Here is a 25,348-nt window from a genome sequence, read left to right on the forward strand (position 1 = left end):
TATCCAATTTATGGATTTATGCACACTACTCAATATACTGGCGCACAAGTAAGATGATACGGAGCCCCTGAAGTCCCAATATGTGAAACAAATAATAAAAATAATACAAAATTTGTATTTTTTAAATATTTTTCTTGTACAGTAGGGTCGATAAATTTACTCATTTAATGCTTCCATAAACATATGCAGATGAGATACCTGCACACAAACTCCTGGTGGGTTGAGGATTGAAACATTTGCTGCTGTTTTTATGTTTTAATTAAAGAGAATATTATTGCATCTATTTAAGCCTGTTTACTTTTTGTGGCTTTTAAATCCAGTGGATTCCTCTGCAATCTTTCAAAATTCTCTAATTGACCACTATTTTATCTGCATGCCTCAGGGTCCTGGAGGTGTGCAGGTCATGGAGAGGTGGGAGATTGCAGCCAATCACCCTCTCTGCAGAATGAATGATACAGTCATGTTTGGGGGCTGAGCCAAAGATGTTGTCTGAGTCTCATAGTGGAAATATAGATTCAAACCCTTTAGTTCTTTGGATCACAGAGCGGAACGAGTCCAGTCTCAGGTCCTCATGACTCCAAAACTTGAATTTGAGGCTGAAGCCATATAGCTTCCTGAGGATCTGTCACTGTTGAACCCCAGGAACTTACTGGAGCGATCCTGCCCACAACACCAAGTTTGTGGTGGATATCTGAAGTAAAGATTCTGATACACTGAAGTGTCTTTGTTATCTTATTGAGCCTTTGAAAAGGGGGTCAGTTAATAGAGAAAGTGTGCAGCAAAATGAAAAACAAGTACAAGACAGGTAACCTTATACCAAGCTGAATACTCCTCCTGGTCTCAGGTTTCGGCTCAGCGGCATGGCAATGAAAGACAAAAATAACAGTTTGAACTGTGTGTTTCAGACGGTTGTTGTGTCTGGTAAGTTTCCTGTTTGCACACAGCAATAAAAGGTCAGCGCAAGTTAGATCAGTAAATTTCCATCACAGTCTACAGCTAGACTACAGCAGGTTTCTAACCCCTAAATTCCTCCTGGGCTGACAAACGTCAACAAAGAGCCCGAGAGACACCAAAGAGAGGTGAGCAGTGAACTGGAGCAGCATTGTATTGGCTCATTAAGGGCTCCCGCGGTGAGGAAGAAGCTATTTTGTAGCACCACATGGTCAATATCTAAAAAGCCAGGGTGATGGAGGGGATCAGCCATGAGGTTTTTAATTTGAGAAAGCGTAAAAGGGGTTCCCGTTGAGAAAGACAGTCTTTGAATTCTGAGGATTTTGTTGAGTCAGTTTTTCCTCTTCTCTTTAAAATAGAAGAGAACACACTATTACAATCACTCATGTGCATACTGCCTTCAAATGCACTCAGCTGTTCTCTTTGGAGTGAGTGAATGTACACCGATGTGATTTAGATTTTTTTTACGTTAAACAGCTGTTTTTCAAAACTGCATGTGATATTTTCTACCCTCACTGGATCCACTTTCCCAGGAATTTTGATTTTACTTCCAAATAGATGTGAAAAGGGGAGCTGTCACACTGTATTACGGCGACCTCAATGATCCTGTGCCCGATCCACATCCAGTGGTTTTCCATAACAATACAAATTAAAGGGTGCAAAGCTGGAGGAGACAAGACTTGTTATTTTCCTTCCATGGGACAGACGTTCTTTGCAAAAAACGTGTCTGCATACGCGCTCGGTATTGTTTGACAGAATTTAAATCCAACTTGGAAGTTGTTTTGTGTGAGACAAAGAGTTCTTGCTGTCATCTAGAAGAATCAGCAACTGTCTTGGGAAAGTAAAAGTGGAGCCTGCGGATCCAGATTATATGGACCTACAGTGAAATAAGAAATACACATTTTTGGAAATGTAGTCATTTATTTTTTTTAAATTGTTCTGCTGTGTTATGTTTGAAGTATAGCTCTGTTTGAGGCGCTTTCTGGAAAGTTTCTGCATTTTTTTTCATAATGAGGAGCCGTGAAAGGACCAAGAGAAGAGAGCTATTAGCCTAACATACTCCAAAGACGAAGATTTACTTTGGCAGATTTGTGGATATCTTAAAAACCCACATGGGAGGCCGGGGATTGCTTTGCTGGTCAGGGATTTTGAGCTTTAATTTGAACATCTTTTATGCAGGAAAATCTGGTTTCTGTGGGTCGATATAAAAGGAAATCCACACCTCACTGTGCCACACTATCATTGTGCATTTTCTGTACAATTCTACAATTAATTTATCAGACGCTTTTATCCAAAGAGACGAACATCAGAGAGTAAGAACAACTCAAACAATGAGAGAGAGAGGAGGAAGATCAGACACTCAGGTGCTGACAGGAAGTGACCAGAGGTAGAGCACAGGTGCTGACAGGAAGTGACCAGAGGTAGAGCACAGGTGCTAACAGGAAGTGACCAGAGGCAGAGCACAGGTGCTGACAGGAAGTGACCAGAGGAAGATCACAACATCAAAAGCTGTTCTTGAGAATTCTGATCAGCATCAAAACTATCCTAAATATCGTCATTATAAAACAAAACCATCATCATCATCATCATCATCATCATCAATAACATCATTAAGGTCGGATTGAATGGAGTAAAAAAAAAAAAATACAATATAAGAGAAATAAAACACAAAATAAAAGACATAAAATAAAAGCACAGTTTAAAAACACTCAGCAAAAATTCAATGCATGGAATAAAATCTTTGTTTTTTGTTGTAAATGTAATGTGGAAATCTAATGATTTAATGAAATTTACTTTATTATTAATGAATCCAAATGTGAGAGACAGCAAGCTAACGTTTCTCTGTAATAAATAAAACCATGCTTTTTTTTTTCCCAGAGTGCAGTGCAGTCTGCAGTCAGTGACCCACATCTCAGTGCAATGAACTGCTTAACTCAGGCTGTTGTTTTATTCAGTGCGCCGTCAACAGACGAGGGGAGGAGGAGGAGGAGGAGGCGCAGAGGCGGGGCTTACACGCCAACCGACCAATGGGACAAGACGCTGGATTCCGCTCCTCTTTCCCATTGGCTGCTCGCGCTGTCACTCCGTCACTTGCCTCTGTTTCCCGCGCCATTCGACGTGCACGCGCGGGGACGAACAGGCACGTAACCGCTGGGAGACTGTCTGGAGTCTGTCTGAAAATTGATAAAATTGGAGATGGAGTTTTTTTTGCGTCTGTTTGAAGGTTTGCGCCGAAGCCGCCTGCTGGAAATGGGATTTCTTTTTTTTATATATATGGCTCACCTCCTCAAAAAACGCCTTCGCCCTGGAGACGCCGGGCTGAGCCAAAAATATGTTTTTAGATAAACGCTGTGAAAGTTTTTTTTCTTCTCTCTGCAGTCTCTCACGCAGACAGCTCTTTACGCACAGGTAGGAAACGCACACACCGGAGTGCACACCGTTCACACCGCAGCGTTAAATATGTGTTAAATATCTGTATTTATGAATGAAAGCCGCGCGTTTTTGCATTTAAACAGACCTGTTCCTATCTTAAAATTTAAATGCCCCTGCTCATGCTGCAACAAACTGTAACTACACCATCATGTCTGCTGCTACAATGATGCGCATGTGTTTTTGTTTCCCAATTAAGAGGATTTCAAAACAGTAGCTATCTGCGTTTCCAGTGCTTTGACCTCATTCACACTACTTCAGGAGGGCTGCGCAGGTGACGCACCTTTGCTGACGTGAGGTTGTTGATTAACCCCTACCTGTTACTCAGCAGATATACCTGAAGGAGAAGGGGGGGTCGTGTTTTGCAGACTCATCAGTTCAGCTGTAGGTTTACTTTCATGTGTCTGATTTAAATTGTGCACATGTTTTTATTCTTCTACCTTGGTGTAGGTCTCATTGCGCGTCTTGCAGGGGTTCCTTTAAATCTTCCTCCAGGTTAATATATAAACATGGGAGGAGGAGGGGGGGGGCAGTAGGTGTTGTTGGATGTAATTAGTTTCATGTCATGTGTGTTTATGTAATCTGCTACTGGATGCTTTGAATATCTATCACTGCCCTTTTGAATAAATCAACCAGGCCTCTGTTCCATGTGTTTATGTGTCTCCTCTCCTTGTCCTTGTTTCAGCTCGCCCAAGGGAGCAGCCATCGGCCGCTGGAGTTCAAGAGGAGTGCACCGTCCAGGAAGCCGTCTGCACCGTCTCAGAGAGGTCAGTTGCAGACTTGCAGTGTGTATATATATATATGAGCTTGGGCCTGGGTTCAGACAGGGGTTGTGTTTTCAGTTTTGAAAGGGTACGTGCAGCCCCCTCACTCTGACGTCTCCTCCATTAGTGCATGTCCATAGGGTCGTGTTTGTGCAGGTGTGTGTGTGTTTCAGCCTATATGTGTGTGTGTAGCATGTCTCAATAACAGAGTGTAAAAGTAAGGAAACCTTCGAGAGAGTGAGAGAGATGATGTTGAGATGACAGATTCCACACTTTTGCATTTACTAAAAAATGAAGGAATCACTTCTTCTCCTTGAACGCTTCATGTTTGAATCTTACTTCCACGTGTTCTCACCACAGCACATCAAGAGTTAACGCTGCTTTTTTCCCCAACACTATATTTACAAATATCACAAACACTTAATGCATTTAAATGAATGGATAATTTTTTGTATTCTGTCTGGTTGAGTCGGAGATATCTGATATAATTTGAGCTGCTGCTGGATTTAAATTTCAAGCTAAACTTGTCCACAGTTTCTAGAGTTTTCTTTATCCCTCTGTTTTAGATATTTGCTTCTCCTCATGCAGAAACAAAACAATCCTCAGTATGGATTTAGCTGAGTTGTGTTTGAGGATGTGAGTGTACCTAATGGGGCTGCTGCCTCAGACCCGTCTAGACGCCTTCACCCTGTCGCTGCAGCAGTCTGCAGACAGTGCAGTCATATGACACGGGGGGGGAGACCCTCCCTCCCTCCCTCCCTCCCTCCCTCCTCTCAGTGTCTGCTCTCTTTTTTGGGCCAAGATGGCTGGCTATAGAAGCGTTATTGTAACCCATGACGCAGATAAGTTGATGTGAGCAGAAGAAACATCTGAAGCATGGCGATGCATTGTAAGGTCATCGTGCAGGAGACGGGCCGCAAGCTGCTCGAGCAGACGGCGAGCGTTCACTCCTTCAAAAAAAAGTCTTTTCTGACATTTTATTTTCTAGTCGTTGGGACGAATGTTTCACCTTTTTGTTTGGTCAACACGTCCCAGAAACTCAAATCAAACAATCCAAAACTCTCGACTTGAACTTTAACCCCCGGCTCGTTGTTTCTGTGTCGCTTCCTCCTCGTTTTTGTTATGGATGCTTGGCAGCCATTTTGTCTGATTCATCACTTCGAGGGTTCTCCCCTCAAAAAACAAATATTGTGAGCAGCCTTAACGTCTCTGCATGTTATGTAAAAGCCAGCAGGGGCGCCTGGTTATGAAATATACGTCGCTGTGTGCTTTAAATCCAGGTTCATGCAGAATACACTCTGATAAATATACGTTCAGGAGATGCTTACAAACAGATTGGCGCTTCACAAGTTTTTATTTTTATGTAAGAGAGAGAGTTAGTCGGTGACATCTTCATGTTTTAGAGTCTTGATTCTCTTAATTACAGACGAGCAAACTTCATGTTTCATCCGTTCTGTGGTTGTTATTCTTATTCTCTCAGGACATTTAGAAGGAGGTCAATCGCTGCGTCCCTTAAAGTGACTAAGATCATTTTTGTTTGTGTTTCATAAAGCTGTTAACTCACCAGGTAGGAAAACAGCTGAACCCCCCCCCCCCCCCCCCTTCCTTATTTCTACTCTCAGGCATGAGGGCCGGATAAATCTAAAACCTGTAGCTGTTTGGTTTTGTTGATCTCTGCATGCAGAAAAAGGCCGGTCACCGGGCGCTGGTTTACTTCCTGAACCCTCGACCATACACGAGTGGATTTAAATTTTTGTAAATAATATTTATGTTTCCGGTAAGGATCGCTGTTTTGTTTGCGTCGACAGAAAGATGGAGCGAGTGGAGTGAAATTTGTAAAGGCCTCTTGAGGAGCAACCGAGGTGTTTAGTGATGTCGTCTCATCCCAGCAAACTTTTCTTCTTTCTTTTATTGACTCTTTTATTAAAGCAGGTCATTAACCCTTTGAGATCAGGATCTCTATGAGGAGGGTGACCCGGCCCAGAGGGCAGCAGCACACCTCATCACAAACATACAACAGTTTACAGACTATAAGTGAAGAGAAGACAATTATTAAAATGTGCAAAAAAGGCTCCCAGATAAAGTGTTTTGTCTTCTAAGATGGAGCCAGGTGTCGAGTCTTTGTCTGATCCGTTTTTAATTTACCCCGCGTGCACACTCTCTCTCTCCCACTTGTTCTTAGTTCTCAATATTAAAAACTTTCACTGACGACTGCAGAGGAAATCTGTTTCCTGTCTGTTGTGCCAAAAAAACTAAAATGAAGAAGATTTAAAAAAAAAAAAAAAAAAGAAAGCATCTGAAATGTTCCACTGTGTGAACGAGGGAGGAGGGTCGAGTGATGTTTGCTCTGGCTTCCCAAAGCGCCCCCGGCCTCTCTCTCTCTGACTTTACAAGTTACTTTCCCTCACTGGCTCTGTGTGATGTTTATCTGTTTGCTGTATCAGTGACCGGCCTGGACAGATCTCTTCATTATCACCTACTTAGTGCATACTTGGCGTCCCTCAGACAGCTTCCTCACTCTCGTCTAATTGTTTCGCACGGGCCTGCTGAGGTTTTTTTTTTTTTTTACTGAAGCAAAAAATAAAAAGTAAAAAATATCTTTGCACGCCTTTCGAAAAAAAAAAAAGATCCAGATCCTGAAATAAAAAAGAAATGAGCAAAGAAGAGTCTTTCTGCTAAAACATTTCCGTAACTTAAATGTTTATCGTTTCTGATTTGCGTTTGAATTTTTCACTTTTCAGACGACGCGTTATTCAAAACATGAGATGATGATTATTTATTTTTGTAGTCGTGACTGTAACGCGGCGTTTGCCTCCTAAATGAAGGTTGTATAAATAAATCAACGCTTCATTCAATCATCAAAATATTCAAACAATAATTCATACTGCTAAAGTCCTAAAAGCCAGAAACGAGGGCTGCACGTTGCCATGGTTACAAGTCCTTACACACACTGCATGGGATTGCACTCTAATTAGACGCAACATGTTTTGTTCCTGACAAACAAATAAATAAATAAAAAAACATTCTGCACGACTCTTCATGTGCAGCGAAGTCGTTTTAATGATTGCATTTTAAAATGTTCCGGTGATTCTTCTCTTTGCACCTCGAGTATTAACTCGAATATTGTGACTTTTAAAAAAAATGTAAACGTTTAAACGCCGAAACGAAAAGTCTTTAAATGAAATGTTTTCCCGTCTCTCTGTCGTTTATTAATCGCGATGCATTCTGTCCAGCGACGCCGTTGTCTCATGGTTGTGTTTTTGTTTTCCCTACAGGTGTTCTCGTCCTGCCTCCTCTCATGACTTCACTGTGTTTCGGGTGCTTCGGCGCGTCTTCTGAAATAGGTAAGATACATGTCGGCCTGTTCGTTAAAGCACATTTGGGCTTGTTAAAAGTTGAGAGAAGAAATCTGAGGAATGCTTTCAGGAGGTGCGGTGAGAGAGGATGTGATTGCCTGAGGGAGATATTTAGTCTGCTACAGAGGCTGAGCTGTGGCCTGCAACGCCAAAACTCTGCGTGACGTGACGGTGAAAAACGGCTAATCACGCTCAACGCCGTCATTCACTCGTGTGCAGAAATCATCTTTTATTAACATACATTTGTGATCTCTTCATAAGATAATCATTGATATGGATCCGCTAACTTTGACTTGAGGCTTAGCTGGAAAATGCTGATGCAAGATGGGCTCTGCTTCTTCATGCTGCGTTGCTATTGGCTGGTAGTCTCCGCCCACAGTGTGGTCACGAGGTGTGACATCACGATGATGTCTGCAGAGAGAGCAGGCTTTTATCCGGGCTCTAATGCTGCCTGAGCTGGAATGAAAAGCTTTCTGGGTTTTTCTGTCTTTTGCACAAACACACAGAAATCAAAAATGTGAGTTTTTTATCAAAGCGTTGTTTGGCGTCCAGCAGCAGCTGCTTTTGTCTGTTTTTAAACGCCGGTTCGTTTGTCTCCCTGTGCTGCGTGATGACGCAGTTTCCTTTAACACTGCTGTGGCATATTTAAAATCAAGGCCTCTGCTCGTTGGGTTTCAAGGAGACTCCTGGCAGCGTGCCAAAACATGGGTCCATTTGCCCCCCTCCCAAGAGCAACCACTGCACAGCTGTGACCCGCAGCCGCTCGCAGCATCGATAACTCAAAGCCCGCAGCGTCCATTTTAGGTTGAGGCGGTGGTGAAAGAGACGAGCTATGATGTAGAAGAAGAAATGTGAAACAATCCTGCTGGCTTTAATTTACTGTGCAGATTTTCAAAAGATAAAAAAATAAAGAAACGTAAATACACTTTTTAAATTCCTCTTAAATTTGTGCGAGCGTTTTTATTTCATCGTGAAATGTTTGTTTGATTTTTAGATAAATGTTGAAGGCGGTGTTTCTAAAAAGCTTCTGATAAACACACTTTAACATTTCATTTTAAAACATCATAAAGCGAAATAATCGGCTTCAGAAAAGACGATTGTGATGGAATATTTCTTATTATGTTATTTATAATTATTAATCAGAAAACAAACGCTGCACAGGAAGCGAGACGTTTTAATTCAACAGAAGAAGAATCACAATTAATTTTAAATGTTTGAATTTTAAAGACGCAAAATATTCCCGCGCTGGATATTATTAAAAAAATCTGACTTTAACCGCGTTAAAGAAAAATATTTAAAAAATAAAAATACAACGAAGGAATTTATTCACTTGGACGTTTTGAATATTATCAAACATCTAAGTTTCTGCGTTATCTCGCCGCAGAAATTAAAAAACAAAAAAATGTTTTGAAGCTTTAAAAAATAAATGTAATAAATTCTTAAATTTCGTCTGTTTTCAGCTCTTTGTCGTTAAAATAAAAATCTGCACTTTGGTCTAAAAATGTAATTTAAGTAATTCCTTTTGACTCTTTTTAAATAAAATAATTATCGAGGAATAAATAAATTAAAGCGAAGTCATTTCTTCACCTCGCTCCAAATGTTTCCTCTTTAAGATAAATTAAATGGATGTCGGGTGTAACAGTGCAGCAACGCGGGGACGCAGGACTTGACCTCTTGAGAGGTTTAGGTGACCTTTAACACGGTGAGTCCTCGTCTCCGTGTGGCACTCGCCGTGTGAAAGCCTCACTGAGTGTCCAGCTGGGCCTCTCTGTGGACGTGCACGCAGAGAACACAGAAGAAGAAGAAGAAGAAGCTGTGTCCACGTGTTGCAGACGGGGACGCTTTAAAAAAAACTAACAAAGCTTAAAGTTTTAATTAAAGGAAGTAGATTTCTTCTGAGCTTTAAGACGATGGTCAACAACAAGAAGAAGAAAAGTAAAAGTTCCAGCGCTGCACGTCGCTTTTGTTCCAGTTGTTTTCATGCAAACTGAACTCTTCCAGCAGATGTTGGTTTGAGAGTAAAGATTAAAGAGATATGTTGTTGTTGTTGTTGTTAAACCTTAACGCTCGTGCCGATCAGTCACAGCTGAGCATCTCTCTCTTCATGAAGCACTAATATCACAACGACGAGTGACTCGTTTATCGGCCACCCTTTTTTTACACAAACTATCTTGTTCTCCGCTCAAACACGCTTTCTGAGCTATGAAATTGATCCTTCATGAACGCTCAGACAAGATCTCTGGGCCCGCGGATAGCAGACCTTTTGTTTCTCATTAACAAAAAAAGCACAAACAGTCAGCCAACTAAGCACAAATGTTTTCAGATTCTCAGGTGCAGCATGTTTTTTTTTTTAGATCCTCCTCAGAGTTAGACGAGGGTAACCATCCTGAGATGCTCAGTTGTTTACACATGTTAGGAGGCTTGTTTTCTGCAGTCTTTTGAAAGGTAAGTGCAGAATAACTTTCTGTGATTGGCTGCAGAGTTGTAGGAATATCTGTGACAGCGAGCAGCATGTCCACTCCCAGCTCCGGCTGCGATGCATCGACAGCTTCAGTGTTACTTCCTGTTTTATTTTTTTTAATTTGACTGTAAATCCACCGCTGACCTTTCAATGGAGCGAGCTCGTCGTCCATTACACCCTCTTATAATGATACAAAGAAGGCTGCAGGCCTGGGTGACCAGCGTTTGACTGCAGAGCGAGGAGGCCACACGCCTGCTTACACTCGAGCTGCAGCTGCCTGAACGTCTACTTCACTTTCTGGAAAAGAAACTTTTGGCTTCTGAGATGATGAACTTCTGCTGTTTTTACTTCCCTCCTTAATCCTGAGCACATACCGCTGGATGGAGGCCTGCAGGGTCCAAAGAGAAGTCCAGTTGAAGTGGCTCATTCTTTTAAGAGAACAGTTATGCACACTTCAGGGCTTCGTTAAGATTATTCCGGCGAGCCGAGACGTTGTTGCTCTCGGTGAGCGTGGGGTCAATTCTCTCTCAGCTGACGGATACAGAGCAAAACTTTGTTGAGCTTTAATATGTGAAGAATCTCTAAATCCTCCATAAAGAGCTGGACCCGTAGTGGGTCATTATAGTCTCGGGCGCCGCCGCCATAAATAAAAAAAAACCAAAAACAATCAACATTGTTGAACATGAAAATAATGAACGTTATGACATAATGTCTGAGAGAGTGAGTAACCATGGTGACCGTCTGTCTGTCAATCAACGATGTCCCGTCCAGGCCTCTAGAACAAAATGACTTAGGGTGCTGAGATTAAAGGGGGTGGCCCCTCATGTGGTTCCTCATGTGGCCCCTCATGTGGTTCCTCATGCGGTCTCTCATGTGGCCCCTCATGTGGTTCCTCATGTGGTCCCTCATGTGGTCCCTCATGTGGTCCCTCATCTGGTCCCTCATGCGGTCCCTCATGCGGTCCCTCATGCGGTTCCTCATGCAGTCCCTCATGCGGTCCCTCATGCGGTCCCTCATCTGGTCCCTCATGCGGTCCCTCATGCGGTCCCTCATGTGGTCCCTCATCTGGTCCCTCATCTGGTCCCTCATGTGGTCCCTCATGCGGTCCCTTATCTGGTCCCTCATGCGGTCCCTCATGCGGTTCCTCATGCGGTCCCTCATGCGGTCCCTCATGTGGTCCCTCATGCGGTCCCTCATGCGGTCCCTCGTGGTTCCTCATGCGGTCTCTCATGTGGCCCCTCATGTGGTCCCTCATCTGGTCCCTCATGTGGTCTCTCATGTGGTCCCTCATGTGGCCCCTCATGTGGTCTCTCATCTGGTCCCTCATCTGGTCCCTCATCTGGTCCCTCATGTGACCCCTCATGTTGTCCCTCATGTTGTCCCTCATCTGGTCCCTCATCTGGTCCCTCATCTGGTCCCTCATCTGGTCCCTCATGTGACCCCTCATGTTGTCCCTCATGTTGTCCCTCATCTGGTCCCTCATCTGGTCCCTCATCTGGTCCCTCATCTGGTCCCTCATGTCCTGACCATCAGATCATGGATGGATTCAAACCCACGGCTGCTGCAACGACGAATATACCCTCTGAACACGGGGCTCAAAGTCTGACCGAGTTTTTGATATCTTAAAGATATCTTATGAATGTAGAACAATGAAAATACTCGAGGTATCTGGTACTATTTCAACTTATTTTTATGCTTTTTAAAAAAGCGTTCACTCTGTTATTTTAACTGTTTCCAACCAATCAGAGAGGATGTGATGGTGATGTCATCAGGCAGGTAAAGGTGCTGAAGTCTCATAAAGAAGACAACAACACGATGATGATGAAGAGGATTAAAACTAATCTCAGACGTTGGTTTAATGAGGCTTTAATTTGATTCAGTCAGCTTTTAGTATTTCTCATTTTGGATAAATTAAAGCTCTAAAATAATTTCAGTAATTAGGACGTGAGGACTTCAGACTGATGGAGACACAACACCTCTCAAGCCTGTGATTTAGAAACGATTCAGAAAGCAGAAAATGGCGTCATTCTTCACTTTGACCTTTGACCCCACTCTGACTTGGCGTCCCTGCCGTCTTATTGGTCAGTGACATTTAGTAAATATTGAAGATGAGCACGTGTGTGTGATTTGTTTGTACACATTTTAATCTGTGATGATTCGATACAGTGGATCTAACTTTAGTGAAACAGACGATATAATAAATGGTAATGTGAATATCGGGCTGAATGAATAAGAAAACTATTTCAGTATTTATTTATTTTTTTACAATTAAAAAAAACTTGAATGAAAGTGGAACAAAATGCATGATCTTAAATTTCAAATTAAACTCAAGATACGATCAAGCAGCAACCTCCAGTATTGAGAAATTAATCCGATGCTGAAATGCAAAATCCTGCAGTTCCTTGAGTGTCCACTAGAGGCTGGCTGCAGAAACACAGGAAGTCACATACACACCCATTCTAAAAAGCCTGTTTTTACAGCAGAGATTAACATGTTTACAGCCTGGTTCAAAAAACCAAATAGGTGTGATTAGCTCATGTCTCGATGGACACACACTGTACGGGGGGTGAATGTTTTGATGACTCATCAGTTTTGATTTGATGAAGGATAAGAGTTATTCACAATAAGGCGTGTAGCTGACCTGATTGACAGGTGGGCGCGGTGTAACGGTTTGTCAGGAGGTTTAAAACCCGCCTCAGCTCCAGCTCTCAGCCTGTCGTTAGGTTGACTGAAAGTTAGACTGAGACAGCATTTCCAGCATGGAGACCGCCATCGATGGGACTCCAGCGCCCCCTGCAGGAACAGACGGGTGACGACAAATTTGTTTGGGACTCAAAAAACAAAAAGGCACATGCCAATGCAAAACAACACAACATATATTACTCAAGATCTGCATAAAAACACAGCATGAGAGACGAGATTATATTAAGACCATGACGCTACTGCTAAGAGTTTTGATTGAAGAGTTTTTAAAGTGTTTCAGTTTACAAGAGAAACTTAAAGTCGCAGGAAGAGGTGCAATGTCCTCTGTGGTCTTTAATAAAAACTGACCACCTCCTACTTCCCCATCAGACGATTCACTTTCCGTATAAACGAGAGTCTTAGTCGAGGAGTTTGAAGGTAAAACAGTCTTCTCAGTTCCCCCATGTTCACGAGCCTGACTGAAACTTCTCTCCTGAAGTTGGTTAGGTGAGTCTTGTGGAGGTGTGTGCATGCATTTTTCCCTAATTGGGGCTTACACTTGCACACCTGGAGTACCTGCTTTCTCTTTGCCATTTGACCTTTTTGTGAAGACAACAAGGCAGGCGTTTGAGCTCGTCAAGCCCGCCGCTACATCACAGCGAGGGGAAGGCTGCACCATGACTAATTAGTAAATCTCACTCCTCTCTCTCTCTAAGGTGGAAAAAAAAAGATTTCCTTTGCAGGGAGGTTGGGGGGCTGATTGAGTAAATACCCACCTGCACATAGTTGCAGTAACCTAATAAGTCTCGGCGGACTTTGAAAGTGAATATTTCATTTTCCACTGATCTCTAACGGCTTTCCCCCGCACGTCTCGTACTCCACTCTCCATAAGCCGTGTAAGAACGGCCGAGGGGAAACTCAGACTGCAGGGTCTCTTTCCTGTCACACAATGGTGCGGAAAAGGTCAGGCCCTAATGAAGTCGGGGGTGTGACCCCAAGTATTCAGTGACTTTGCATGGGCCCCCTGTCCTAGCGCTGCGACCATGCCGGTTAATCCCTTTTTGATCCTAATTGATAGGCATTAACATGATCCTTATCCAGGAGCTGTGTTTTGTCTTCCACGACCCTCCTCTCTGGGTGTCGGTGACACAAAGTGTGAAAGCGTTAAACCAAATGTGAAATTGATATTTTTCATGTTTGTGTGCCGTGTATCTAAACACGCACACACAGACGGTCTCGGCGCTCGCTGTTTGCCCTCCGAGGCTCTTAACAGGACTTAGCACATGACCTCTAGAATCCCACTGTGATGTGAATGGAACCAGCCCATTCCCATTTCTCCTTTCATCCTCATCGCTCGCTGATCAATGCTCTAACTGTGAACTAATTACCCTCTTTAAATGTTTGCACCGACTTAAGTCAGAGCACTCATCACTGTTTTTATTTTTTTGTGGCGTTGTTTCTGAAGTGGAGTTTTTTTTTTTACTCCCCTGCTGAGTCAAAGTATTTGTTGTCAATTCCCCGTTTCAGCACTGCGATCACTATTAGTTACAAGTGTTAACGAGGGCTGCACGATTCTTAATCATCACGATCTTTCTCTCTCGATTCTCTCAAACGATTCTTATTTTTCAGCTACAAGATGTCTTGCACTCAGATTAAAAAAACCTGAGCTGTCGATGGCAAAAAGAAAAAACAAAGTATGAAACTTTTTACAAAGCCTGAGACAAATTTACATTTTAGATAAAAATTTACAAGATGCAAAAACAATTTCACAAAGCTTGAAACTAATTTACAAACGTCAGAATCTCACTGGAGAGGGAATGTACCAAATAATAATAATAAGACTTTATTTGTAGAGCACTTTACAGAAGCAATTTAAAAAGGCAATCGCATAAATTCAGACGTATAAAAACCAAAGTTAAATGAAGGTTAGAAAAAAAAAATGAAAACAGGAGAGTTAAAATCTGCAATCTGAAAGTGGCAGACTGTTCCAGAGTCCCTGAAAAAGCCCGGCTCCCCTTTGACCTCGACCTTGACTCGGGCATGGTGAGCAGGCAGAAGGCGGCTGATCTCAGAGGTCTGCTTGGGCAGCAAGGAGTTAAGAGCTTTTTTAGATATAAACGGCGGTAGGTGACCGAGCAGAGGTCAGGCGGCGTTATCGTTCTCAGGTGGGTTCAACAAAACGTCATCCAGTCCCTTTAAACTCCACACAGTCTCACAGACTACTTGTTGAAATGTCAATGGCAGATTTGAACGGGAAAATTAAGAAAGTTAGCGGTCACTGTTGAGCTCTGTTGTATGTCCTGTTGTTGCTCCATACCATATATGGTCATGGCGAGCTGTATATAAATAAATGAAATGAGAAGTGCAAACCTTTTTGTTCCACATTTAGAGTGTAAGCTAATCGATGTATGCTTTTGTTATCTCTATATGACGAGCCTCTTCCAGGGAGAATATCCTTCTGTTGTTTTAATAAAGTGGTTCCCAAAGGGGGGGTCGGGGCCCTCCTGGGGGTCGCGAGTCACGAAGAAGGGGTCGCAAGATGCCGTCCAAAAAACTTCATAAATTCATTTAAAATGTTATATTTTTTTTAACTCATTGTTATAACAATTAATACAAAAAAGTAGTTTTATTACAAATGAAATCATGTTAATAAGTGAAATGAAAATGGTTATACAGCGGTGGTCGATGGCCCCGTGGTCAGTGCACGCACCCCAAGTATGGACCCTCCAAGCGGGGGTCGTTCCCCGCTCTCTCTCTGTCCCTGAGCTCCAACCCTATCTACTGTCCTGTCTCTAAAATAAAGGGAATAAAAGCCTGAAAATGATGGGGGTGACATGCAGCAAAGGTCAGAGGTCGGTTTTGAACCCACGGCCGCTGCGACGAGGACTCCTGGTTTTTTAAACGGCTCCTTTAGCCTTTCTGCAGATACATGCAGGGACGTCAGGGCTGCAGCAGGGCAGCTTGTAAAACAGAGTAAAATCCTGGAGCTCGCTACCCAATCACAGGAAACTTACTGCGAACTTCACCACCTTTAAGAGAGCCACCAACGCCTGGTTAGTTCAACAGACCTGTACTCATGTTTAATGCTTTGTAGCTACATCACGTTGCATCTTACCGGCCCCGACTGATGTGGGATTTTTGGGGCCGATACCGATATATGGGAGGGCAAAAAATCAGATACTAATATATCGGCCGATATCCGTTTTTAGATCTATGTTGGATTCGATCTTTAGAGGTGGATATAGATATTCACATTTATTGCGTTGATACCTCAGTTTTCAAACACTTGTGGAAAAGATTTAAACAAAGACAAGATGTTCACTCGACTGGAAAGTAACTGAGCATGTCCGTGCATCACCGCTTGATACTCTGCAGAGTGATGATGCTTGTTGTAATCCATATAGCGCCCCCTGCTGGTGACAGAGAACTGCTAGTGTAATACAATGATACTCAGACGAAATGCTGTTTGACTGGTGAATAAATCTATTGGTGCATATCTGTGATAAATTCAGCAGATGCCGATAGTCACTTGATATGATAATATCGGCCGAGTGTTGAAAAATTAGCGTCCGCCACAAACACTCTGATAGTTTCATTGTGTGGCAGTTTTCAGTTTGTCTTTTTAAAATAAAACACACATAAATAAAAAAAACAAACAAACATCAATCATGCTTGATTTCTCAAAGAAAAAAAATATATATTTGGACAACATATGTGCAAACCCCTCCCCTCCCCGTCCCCTCACTCTCTATTCTCAAACCTGCACAATTAACAGAGGCATATCTCGCCATTGTGCTCAGCAGCGTGCAACAGCCCACTTTAGCTGCAAAATGCCAGGTGTCGTGTTGGTTCTTGTTCGTTTCACACGGCGACTCTGCGTCCCTCCCAGGAACGCAGCTCTCAGGTCTCCGTAGGATTGGATGTTATTTCCAGTTTGTTTGTCGCAACTGAATAATGAGTCTCTCTATAAGGCCTGATGACATTATTTGGAGAAAACACTCTCATTATGCAGCTAAGAAACTACAGATTGGGGACTGTGCTTGTGCACTTCACTTGACTGGCACCACCTGCCCTCTATATGTCACGCTCGCTTCACTCATCCTGCAGTTTGTGAAGCCTGAGCCGGTGCGTGTGTGTGTGTGTGTGTGAAACCCCCCCCCCCCCCCCCCCCCCCCCCAGCAGACTCAGGGACCCAGCGGAGGGTTGGACTTAATAATGCTGCTTTTGTTTACATTTTGAAGTAGAGGACTTTCCAGTGTTGAGAGTTTGGTGGACGAGGGACTCGGTGATGCTAACAGGAGAACTCCCCTCAGTGTTGATGTTTCACAGAAGGAGAAGAAGAGTTTTGGAAGTCGGAGAGAGAGAGAGTATGGAAAACACTCGATTGATTTCCAGGCGTGTTGTAGTACATGCAGGACCACTGGACAGTACTCGTCAGATGTGGCTCAACCTGCAGGTGGAAGGGCTTTTGGCTTTCCTGCATTTCTTCTCAAATGTTTTAGGAATCAACATTTGGCAGGGGAGGAGGAGGAGGAGGAGGAGGAGGAGGAGGAGGAGGAGGAGGAGGAGGAGGTCTAACTCCTGTGTAGCAACTGTACGAGGAGGGTTGCTTCAGCTCTTGTGTATCTTGGTCCTCTGTTTTTTTTATTTTATTAAGCTCAACCTGTTTGAAAAAACAAAGTGAATTTCATAAATATAAAACACTTTTCTTCTTGTACAACTTTTTGTTTAAGGTCGCCCAACTCAGAAAAGCTGTTTTTTCCCCTTTAAGCATCCTTTCTCTGGTGAAGGATGATCAGATTTATTTAAGTGGTGTGCATCAGACTCCCACACATGTAAATCAGTATTTAACCTTCTTTGTATAATTTACCAGGAGATCGCCATCTTGCAGCATTTTAGCTCTCAGCCCTGGTATCTTCTGTTCTCTTCGGGTATACGCAGGGCCGTGTGCAGACTTTTTTCACTGGGGTGGCCCAACCGGGGCTCTGAATTATGCAGGAGTAGCCTGAAGTGTGGCGTGCACAAAAACACACAATTCTACAATGAATATATCAGACGCTTTCATCCAAAGCGATGAACGTCAGAGAGTGAGAACACAAGCAATGAGAGAGAGGAGGAGACAACCAGGAAGTGCAAACAAACAGATTTAAGTCTGATCAGACACACGGGTGCTGACAGGAAGTGACCAGAGGTGCTGACAGGAAGTGACCAGAGGCAGAGCAACATCAAGTATAAACAAAATAAAATCTGCTTCATTGATATGAAAACTACAAGCAGCCTCTGTAAAAAACAGACCTCATAGTTGGTTTTCACACAAGTCCCGCCTCTGACAGGGCAAAAGCCAATCGCAGTTTAGCACTTTTAGGATGACACCTGGGGCGGCAATTCAGATTTCTAGGGGGGGCCCAGGTCACCCCTCTGGTGGGGGCCTTGTAGGAAATCCAAAGAAGTCATTATTTCCTGCGCAGAAAGGCCGCACGTTAAACCACTTCCTGTGATGTGCATGACATCTCAGGAAACGGTTTGTTTTTATAAACTATCGATTGTTGTTGTTGGCAAACACACTGACTTCTCAGGCAGCTGCTGTAAAAGTCTGATATCAGGGGAAGGCCAATCAGATTTCCAGAGGGGCCCATGCCACGCTCCTGGGTCTACGTGTTTTTAGATAGTTTCTAATCAAAAACTACAAAGAACAGAAAATATGTTTGGAGTAAATGAGGAACAAAGAAAAGCAACATGAAATACCAGGGGTTAGATTTTCTCTGAGTGGATGCAAGTGTGCAGAACCGTTAGAAAAGACCCCCAAATATGGCCGACAACTGCTTGTCAACGCCGTGTTTATGCATGTTGATTATCATTATTTTTGGACCTTTTTGCCTTTATTGGATAGGACAGCTGAAGAGAGACAGGAGAAGAGCCTTCAGTCTCATAAAGGAGCTGTTGGATGCCTCCATCTCTGAGGGTTTGGGGGGGGGGGGGGGGTTAGGGGAACTTGTCCTCTTATTTTGGATTTGAGATTTTTGTAACTAGAACAGCAGACAGACAGATAACACATCACCCGCTGTGGGTTATTCTCTCCTCATCGTTCCTAAATGAAGTTCTTCTCCATGACATGACATATAGTTTTAAAAAAAACAAGATGTACAATATTTATAGGATGTTGCTGAACCACAACGAGGATGAGAGGAGCGTGTTGTCATGTCTCTTAAGAAGTTGCAGTCGACTGTAATCCCTCCACTTCTCCACATTTAGCTGTCAAGAATCAAACCAGCAGACTGTCCGTTTTCTTATTCAGCCTGTTGATTTGTGCAATACACCGTAAAACGTAAAAACCTCAGCCTCTTTAAAAAGAACCAACCTTTATTTTGGGCCAGGCGCCACTACGAGCAAAACGAGCAAAACTCGAACACAGCAAAGACGGGAAAGGCGATGACATCGTTCTGCAAGAAGATTTAACTTCACAAAATTAGGATGTAAACAAATTCAATGAATAATGTTTTTGTTTTGTCAGACGGCGCTGAGAAAAGTTTACAATCAGCAGAACACATTTACAAGTCCCCAAACGACAGAATCTCAACAGAACCAAAACACCAAAACTGACCCGGAACTGTGCATGACACATTTCCCACAGTCGTTCAGCGCTCACTCGATCACTTCCGGGTCACTTTGGTAAAATTCCCTTTTTGGGGGTCGTTTGTCTCAGCGCTCGTTTCACACTTTGTACGTTTGGTTAGATGTGAATCCTCTATGGTGTGTGACCATTTCTTCTTCTTCTGTCCTTGAATTTCACTTTTATTCCAACAGCTTTTTATTTATTTATTTATGGAAACAGGAAGTGAAAACTGGCCTCCGTTTGATTTGATGACGTAAAAAAAATGAAGCGATAGATTAAAAATTCTGACCTGTAGCAAACCCAATTTTTTGAAGGTAAGCGCTTCACTTCAGTGCTCATTTATTTAACACTATGCATAATCAACTAGAGCTGAGGACACTGTCTATTTAACTCTAAGAAGGAGATATTAAAATAACATGAATAACTCAAAGCTCCTTCATCAGGTGCATGGATTCACCTTGGATATTAAGGGTGTTTTAACTCTACTAAACAATATATCAGTTTATTCTGTTTTTTAAATCCTGCACCCGTAGGATGACAGATCTATCTTAAACATTCGATTTAAAGCTGATTTCTGTGCTGTAGATGGTTTTATGTGCAGGTACAGGAGGTTTAAAGGTATGACAGGAAGTTCATAGTCCGAACATCTCTGTCCTGATTGGTGGAGCTGAACATTCATTGGATCCCCTTTGAGGTTTTCACACTCTTTTTATTTTAAGAAAGGAGTAAAGTCCTTGGTCACACTGACCTTTGGGATGTGAAGCTGCTCGACTTACTTCCTGTGTGCAGAATATTTTTTTCGAGAGCTGAATTCAGATTTCAGGCTGCTCGTCCCAGCTGGGCGTGCATGCCGCTCAATCCTTCTCCACGCCGCACGTTCACCTTCCTCCTGACAAAAACCATTCCGGATCAAGGGCGCCGTCACCTTTGCCACTAATGAGGTTTGTTTATTTAGCTAAATATTTCCTCGTGGACTGCGAGTAGAAAAAACGAGTCGTGCATAACAGAGAGCGTGTGATTAATCAGTGAACTCCCAAATCCCAGATTTTCTACATTTAGTGACAAAAACAAAGGCGATGCAGCTCAAGTGAAAGGCGGACATGTTGGGAAGCGTTCATGGAGGCCGAACAAAATGTTAAAACCAAAAGAAGGATCTTTAAAAAAGACGCCGGGCGAGTCTTAGCACGTTTAGATTTACGACTTCCTGTTCATCATCGTTCCAGTTTTTAGTCACTTTATGACAAAACATCAAGCAAAGACCAACAATGATGTTCTCCTTTAACTCTGCACGTGATTGGTTGTTTGTGTGGTTACTCGCAAACCGGAGACGATGGCGTCGAAAATATCAAAACAAGCATGGAGGTCTTGAGGCTTGATTTCATTGGGTCGTTCCAAAGCCAGGATGGATGACACCAAATAATCTGGACCTCAAACGACAGCTAAAAAAAATCTAAAAATAAATGACGCCAGGATGGAAACGCTGACATGCATCTTTTTGCAAAGTGGCGCCGAATGAAACCCGTGCTGGGAAATACGGCAGACGTACGACGTGCGTTCTCCATAAAGTTGCACATAACGTTCATTGGTGCCAACTTTCTCAGCTACTGATTGAGTTTTAATGTGAACACATGACGTCTTATCTCCTGCATCGTCTCCCTCGCCTGCTGCGTGGTCGTGTAGCGGTTTAAACGGATGGAGAAGCCTCTAGGCGTTGATATTTAGCGCTCCATAATGATGTATGTGTGGCACAGTTGTGTGGTGCACAGCATGGATTCCATTTCTGGTTAAATCTGTCAATAGTTTGCGGACCTGCTCGTCGGCGCCCCACGCACACGGCTTTATTTGCTGATTTTAGATTGTTGGGTTCCAATCTCGGGGTAAACGTGGCGAGGCTTTACTGTATGTTTGCTTATCTGTCCCGTCTATTCAAACAGCGGCCCTTTCATTTAAAGGCTGGGCGCTTATTTCTTCTCCCTTTTTTTTTTTCTTCTTCCTGGGACCTTTTCTGTTATTTTGGGACCAGATGGCGAGGGGCACGGAAGCGCCTCTTTTGTCCCGGGCGCCCCCAGTGAAAGGAGGCCGTCCTCCCTTAATGTAATCAGCGGCACCGGAAGGGTCCATTTTTAGGCTGTGAAAGAAGACAATCGGGGTCTGGACACGTCTAGATTACAGAAGAGTTCATCTCCCGACCCTGCCCCCCCCTCCCCCCCTCTGACCACAGCCCCCTGACATGGAGGATCCTCGGCTTTGATCAGCGGAGGGTGGAGGTGCTGATCCGACCTCACAGGGGCCAGAGGCCACCCTCCTCCCTGCCCTGTTTACTCTGCACTTGGCTGCTGCTGACACCTCCTTCCGGAAAGAACCAGGGGGTGTTGGGTTGGTTTGGGCATGGGGATGTTGGGGGGGCGTTAGGGGGGTTGATACCATGACCTGTCTAGACACCGTTACTTGTTGCCCTGGTGTTGCCAAGGGGACATAATGAACTTTGACCCCAAATGTAGTTGGTTAGAATCCACTCAGGTCATCCAAGGAAGTCATTTTTTTTTTCTTCTCTTTTTTAATTTTAAAGACTTGGGGGGGGGGGGGGGGGGTGAGGGGGAAATAAGGCGGGGGTACGGATGTGTCCCACAATCTTTTTTGAGGGGACACGAGCAAGGTTCTTGTTTTTAATTCACCAAATTGTGTTTGACGTTTCCCGTCCGCTTGCAGACGGCATCAAGACGGTTAGAGAGAGAGAGAGAGAGAGAGAGAGAGAGAGAGAGAACTTTTTTAACAGTTTAGACTCGGCCGACGTCTGATCCAATGACCACACTTCTTTAAGGACTGTTTTTTAAAATCTCTGACAGGAAGCCCGCTGGTGCATTAATTTTTCCAGCGTTCACATATTGAGGAGAATTGTTTCTTGTGTGCAGTAAGTCATTTTTTTCTCTTGGTAATTGTAACATTCAACAAATCATGATGCATTCATGGTCTACGTGTTTCCTGAGATCCCTCCCCCGTCCTGAGCTTTATATTAAATGTAGCTGAGCGTTCTTTAATGCGTCACCTCAGTGAACCAAAGACGGGGATTCAACCTTGAGCTTTAATTCTGTTGTTTTGATTTCGATCTCAGTTTTTTTTTATTTCCTTCAACTGTTCGATTGGAAACACTTCTGTGCAGCTCCGGCTTTGAGCGTTTTAACGTCTGATTTTTAAGTTTCAGCTTTTTAAAATATAAATGCAAGCTCAACGACTCCAATCCAAAAATTTAAATATGATATAAACGCTGACAGTTTGTATCTTTTGTAATATCTTTAAATTTAGTGTTTTCAATTTAAAACACTCATGATGTCATAATTTCTACGTCTTTATTTTTTAAAGTCTTTGCAGATAATCGGGATGATTTCTGTCTCTGCTCATTTTCCAAAATGTCTGAACAACATGCTGCGTGTGTGTATTCTCCAGGAATGTTTCAGCGTGCGTGTTGTTGGCGTGCTTGTTGGCGTTATTCTTATTTGTTCCACGCCGTAACTTGTAACCTCTACACCTAGCCTGTCTCTGGGTTTTTGGCCTGAACCACAACACGGCCCAATGCACGAGTTGGCCTTTGATGCTGAGGCTGCTCCTCGGGAGTGGGTGTAGTGATTTCACCATCATGGCCGCCGCTACCCAACACCCCGCCCTCTTGACTTGCCAATCAGGAAGAGTTAAAATGGCAGCATGCAGCAGAATGAGTGAGAGAGGGAGAAAGAGGGAGAGAGAGAGAGAGACGCCCACTCCTGTGAGCTAAGGCACGGTCGACTGAGCCGCATCTCGCCTTGTGTGCCAGATTATTCTTTTTTTTTTCTTTCTTTTTTGGTGTTTTTGTCTGTCTGAGAACAACGTCTCATATGAGAAGGTCTAGATGGAGCTGTGCATGGAGCGCAAAGGGTTAACGCTTTAACTGTAAAGTGCACAATAACGTTCTGTTTGCACGCCCAGATCCAGAACTACGGCTGTCATGTGAATCATTTAAGATAAAAAACAGAAATCGAAGCGAAGCAGAATATTAATCGTACAAATTTAACCAAGCAGACAATAAAAAGTGAAAAATAACCTTACTGCACTATAATCCACGTTTCTTACGCTACATCTCGCTGTGTTTGGCGAGCTGCCATTTTATCTGCCATATTTTGGCTTGCAGTGTTGCATGATGGGAACAGGGCACTCTTTGATTATCACAGAACGCTCCTCTCTGTCGGATGAAACATAATAATAATAATCTACAGAACATTTACTGTACCGTTTGGCCTCAGCATCGTTTGTATTCTGACGGGGTTCTGTCTTCATTTTGAATGTACAAAGATCAAAGTGCTCGGTGACCATCGGACGCCATTTGACTCTTTGTCAAATGCACGCAGCGCTTATTATGTCATCTAACTATCGCACCGATTAAAGGCCGCACGCTGCACCGATGAGCCGCAGACTCCTCAATGGATCACAGAGCGCACATTCAGTGAACTTAAGTCTGAAATTAAGTGTTACACCCGTTCATTTTTTAAATCCTCACAGGTCCACCTTCCACTTCATAACGACTCCATCGCAAGGCCGTCCACATCCAAACTGCAGGGAGGAGAATCTTTCAGGTAAATGTCCAAATCGTCTATTTTTAGCTCTGAATGACACTTTATTATTGGCTCGTGGTGTGAATGTGTATTTTTCTTCTTCTCTTCTCCCCCTCCACAGTGAGCCGCTGGTGAAACTAGGAAGGAAGATGTCATGCTAAGGATGGTTGTTTTCTTTTTTTTTTTTTGGGGTGATGATGTTGCTGCTGTTGATGCAGCATCGAGCTCTCACTTTGTGCCTCTGTCAGCTATGATGCGTAACCACAGAGTGAGTGACAGGCCGGTCCCCGGGGAGAGCAAGGGGGCCTGAGGTGAGTCAGACGTCTCCTTGACCCTGTCGAGCTGTGTCAGCAAGCAACACCAACTCGGTGAGAAAAGCCAGAAATGGCATGACTGTACGTTGTACATCTTAATTTAGTATGTAGAAGAAGAAGTAAACGGCCCCTTCAGCTCGGCTATCTGTGCACAAACTCCCTCCATGCAGGATCTCTGTCATTAAACTGCAGCCCTGCACATTACCACTCATACCTCTCCTGTATTTGTTTTAACAACAAAGTACAGAAAGTTTCTTCTTCTCTGATATTATCGGTAAACCTGTCTCGACCATGAACAGGCTTCAGATACATTTTGAACAGTCTGCACTTCAGGGAGCAACAGATCCAGAATTAAACTCCCAGATTTCCAGGTTCAATCTTTGAGAGAAGGACGTCGGAGGGATGAAATATTTCTGTGGAGTCAGAAGTTGCATTTAAGCTCGCTTCATTATGAAGATTTTTCTGCACTTCATACATATCTTAGCCTGATTTTTAACGATTTCATAGATTTCCCCGAGCAGGTTAAAGTCTGCAAACTTTTCATTGATTTAAAGTTTATTTACCAAGAAGCCTGAAGAAGAAATTAAATCAAAACCTTTGTGAGGATTAAGATTATTTTCCTGTTAGATGTTCAAAAACTTACAATACTTAAAAGGTGATCTAATATTCAGCCGTCGAGATCACTTCAGGAGGACTGCTCCAGAGATCCTCCTGATCTGTTCACACATGCACCTCACAGCAGGAGGTCAGACAGGAGGGGGGGGGCGGGGTCTCCTGAGGTAAGACATGACGTAAAACAGAGTCCTCTATACGACGCTATAATGAGAATATTTGTCTTTCTATCAATGCTAAATGTGAACTAAAAAGAGTAGAAGAACATCCTGGAGAACAGGAAACATGCAGCAGCAGGTTGATTAGAGCACGGAGATGGTAGAGGTGGCGTGCAGACAGTCTATGGTCGTGCAGCGATCACAGGGAATAAAGGTCACCACCCCCCCTCCCACTGGCCCCTCCCACTGGCTCCAGGTGAATAAATACGAGGAGGCTGGAGGAGAAACTCCGGGTGAAGAGAGAAACATTCAGATGTTTGTGTTCACACATGACGCTCAGCCTGAGTGTTTCAGGAGTTTTCTGCAGGTGTGAAATCACTTTTTAGAGTGTTTTGTAATCGGCCTGAGAAACATTTAGAAGAAA

At 43.3% G+C, this 25,348-nt stretch overlaps 1 long non-coding RNA gene across 1 annotated transcript; it reads left to right on the top strand.

The window, feature by feature from the left end:
- The first annotated feature begins 3,036 nt into the window (after positions 1 to 3,036).
- LOC132994373 (uncharacterized) lies at positions 3,037 to 24,365 on the top strand. The gene is made up of 5 exons (XR_009676660.1): positions 3,037 to 3,360; positions 4,067 to 4,148; positions 7,421 to 7,489; positions 23,788 to 23,861; positions 23,962 to 24,365. It is a non-coding gene; the product is annotated as an uncharacterized LOC132994373 (long non-coding RNA).
- The last annotated feature ends 983 nt before the right edge of the window (positions 24,366 to 25,348 follow it).

The sequence above is a fragment of the Labrus mixtus genome, chromosome 19 (genome assembly GCF_963584025.1).
Source record: "Labrus mixtus chromosome 19, fLabMix1.1, whole genome shotgun sequence".
Classification (NCBI taxonomy): domain Eukaryota; kingdom Metazoa; phylum Chordata; class Actinopteri; order Labriformes; family Labridae; genus Labrus; species Labrus mixtus.